This window comes from Rattus norvegicus, chromosome X, assembly GCF_036323735.1.
Source record: "Rattus norvegicus strain BN/NHsdMcwi chromosome X, GRCr8, whole genome shotgun sequence".
In the NCBI taxonomy this organism is placed as follows: domain Eukaryota; kingdom Metazoa; phylum Chordata; class Mammalia; order Rodentia; family Muridae; genus Rattus; species Rattus norvegicus.
In genome coordinates this window covers 42222228-42225362 of record NC_086039.1, presented here as the reverse complement: position 1 = coordinate 42225362, position 3135 = coordinate 42222228, and the positions used below count along the sequence as shown (strand labels likewise).

Here is a 3135-nt window from a genome sequence, read left to right as displayed (position 1 = left end):
TTTAGTTGTGTTACCCATATATTCTTGTGTATGTGGCCTTCTCTGGACAGTGGGTAACAATCCACGTACCACATCCTTAAAGAAAACAAACTCTCCCTTTCCCAGGATCTAGAAATTACTAATAGATCCTTCAATATGCTGGAATTTTGTCTGTCTTAAACTTGAGCAGGTCTTGTGCATGATGTCTCAGCTACTGAAAATTCCTATGTAAAATGTCCCTGCTGTTTCCAGAAAACACTGTTTAGAGATACCCATCATCTCTAGCTCTTAGAATCCTTCTACTGCCTCTTTTACAATGATTGTTGTGTTTTGGGTGTTTTAGGAGGAGAGGGTGTGAAATAAATATCTTGGTTAAGGAGCAGTATTACATAGTCTTTTATTCTCTGAAACTTTTCCAGTTGTAGATCTCTGGCTTAATCATCATCAACTGCAAAAAGTAAGCTTCCCTAATAAGGGTTGAAAGAGATGCTAAATTTTGGGTATAACAATGAATCACAAATCAGTAACCTACCTCTACTCAAAGGATAAACTGGCTGAGAAAAAAATCAGGGAAATAACACCCTTCACAATAGTCACAAATAATAAAAAAATATCTTTGTATGACTCTAACCAAACAAGTGAAAGATCTGTATGACAAGAACCTCAAGTCTCTGAAAAAAGAGATTAAAGATCTCAGAAGATGGAAGGATCTCCCATGCTCATGGATTGGCAGGATTGATACTGTAAGAATAGCCATCTTACCAAAAGCAGTCTACAGATTCAAGGCAATCTACATCAAAATTCAAACTCAATTAGAAACATACATGGGTATAGAAATATACATGGGTAAACAGAAATTTGAAATTCATTTGGAATAACAAAAAAAACCCCAAGATATAGAAAATCATCGTCAACAATCAAAGAACTTCTGGGGGAATCAGCAGCCCAGACCTCAAGCACTATTAGAAAAGTGATTTAAAAAATGTATGGTATTGGTACAGCGAAAGGCAGGTAGATCAGTGGAATAGAATTGAAGACCCAGAAGTGAGCCCATATACTTATAGTCACTTGATCTTTGACCAAGAGGCTAAAACCATCCAGTAGAAAAAAGATAGCAATTTCAACACTTGGTGCTGGTTCAACTGAAGGTAATCATGTAGAACAATGAAAATTAGTCCATTCTCACCACCCTGTACAAAGCTCAAGTACAAGTGGATCAAGGGCCTCCACATAAAATTGGATACACTAAAACCAGTAGAAGAGAAAGTGGGGAAGAGCCTAGAACACATGGGCACTGGAGGAAATTTCCTGAACAGAACACCAATGGCTTATGCTCTAAGATCAAGAATTAACAAATGGGACCTCATAAATCTGCAAAGCTTCTATAAGGTCAAAGACACAGTCATTAGGACAAAATAACAACCAACAGAATGGGAAAAGATCTTTACCAATTATACATCTGATAGAGGGCTAATATCCAATATATAGAAAGAATTCAAGAAGTTACACACCAAAGAATCAAATAACCCTTTTTAAAAAATGAGCTACAGGATAAAAAAGAATTCTCAACTGAGGAATATTGAAAGGCCGAGAAGCACCTAAAGAAATGGAAATATTTAACATCCTTAGACATCAGGGAAATGCAAATCAAAACCCTGAGATTCCACCTCCATACCAGTCAGAAGGGCTAAGATAAAAACTCAGGGGACAACAGATGTTGGCAAGGATGTGGAGAAAGAAGAACACTCCTCCATTGTTGGTGGGATTGCAAACTGGTACAACCACTCACTTGGAAATCAGTCTGAATGTTCCTCATAATATTGAACATAGTAATACCTGAGGACCCAGCTATACCACTCCTGGGCACATACCCAAAAAATGCCCCAACTTATAACAAGGATACATGCTCCACTATGTTCATAGCAGCCTTATTTATAATAGCCAGAAGCTGGAAAGAACCCAGATGTACCTCAACAAAAAATGGTACAGAAAATGTAGTACATTTACGCAATGGTACATTTACTCAGCTATTAAAAACAATGACTTTGCTGCCCTGAAGATGCTGTCCTAGAACAACACCACAGTTATGGCTCAGCTGTGCCCGTGACATTGGGGCAAAGAGCAAGTGGCTATTTCTACGCTCAGTGTTCAGAAGCTATTGCGTACTAAGAATGGTTTGTAGCTTGACATTTTGCAAAAAAAAAAAAAAAAAAAAAAAAAAAAAAAAAAGACATCATGAAATTCTTAGACAAATGGATGGAACTAGAAAATATCATCCCAAGTGAGGTAACCCAATCACAACACACACACACACACACACACAGTCACACTCACACACATGGTATGCACTCACTGATTAAATGTATATAAGCCCCAAAGCCTGGATTACCCAAGATACAATCCATGGATGAACATAGTCTGGATGCTTCAGTCCTTCTTAGAAAGGGAAACAAAAATATTCATAGGAGGAGATATGGAGACTAAATTTGGAACAGAGACTGAATGAATGGCAGTTCAGAGATTGCCCTACCTGTGGATCCAGCCCATATACATACCGCCACCAAACTCAGACAATATTGGTTGATGCCAAGAAGTGCAGGCTGACAGGAGCCTGATATAACTGTCTCCTGAGAGGCTCTGCCAGAGCATGACAAATACAGAGGTGAATGCTTACAGCCAACCATTGAGCTGAGAACAGGGTCCCCATTGGAGGAGTTAGATAAAGGATTGAAGGAGCTGAAGGGGTTTGCAAGCTCTGAGCCATCTTCTGTGTTTACTTAACTGCTGAGTTGTGTTTTCACATTAGATGACTAGGTAGCAAGAGTTGTAGTGAAGTGTTATGTTACAATAGGATTGAAACAATATTTTGCATGTTTTTTATTTGTCCAGGGATTGCCCTACATGAGTGGAAATCAATTAACAACTTATAGGGATCATTTGGTCCCTTTTCTATCACGTGGGTCCTGATGACTGAACTCTCATCATTAGACATGGCACCAAGGACCTCTGCTTACTGTGCCATTTTGCAGGCCCTACAACATCATTCATTCTCCAGCTTTCTTTGAATGTTAAGTAGATGCATTACTTTAGATGTGCTTTCAGTGCATATAGTTCATAATAATAGCTAAATCCATCAACTGTGCTTTATCACTGCAT

General features: G+C 38.5%; 1 non-coding gene across 1 annotated transcript; it reads left to right on the top strand.

Moving 5' to 3' along the window:
* The first annotated feature begins 2040 nt into the window (after positions 1–2040).
* LOC120099461 (small nucleolar RNA SNORA43) lies at positions 2041–2171 on the top strand. The gene has a single exon (XR_005498635.1). It is a non-coding gene; the product is annotated as a small nucleolar RNA SNORA43 (small nucleolar RNA).
* The last annotated feature ends 964 nt before the right edge of the window (positions 2172–3135 follow it).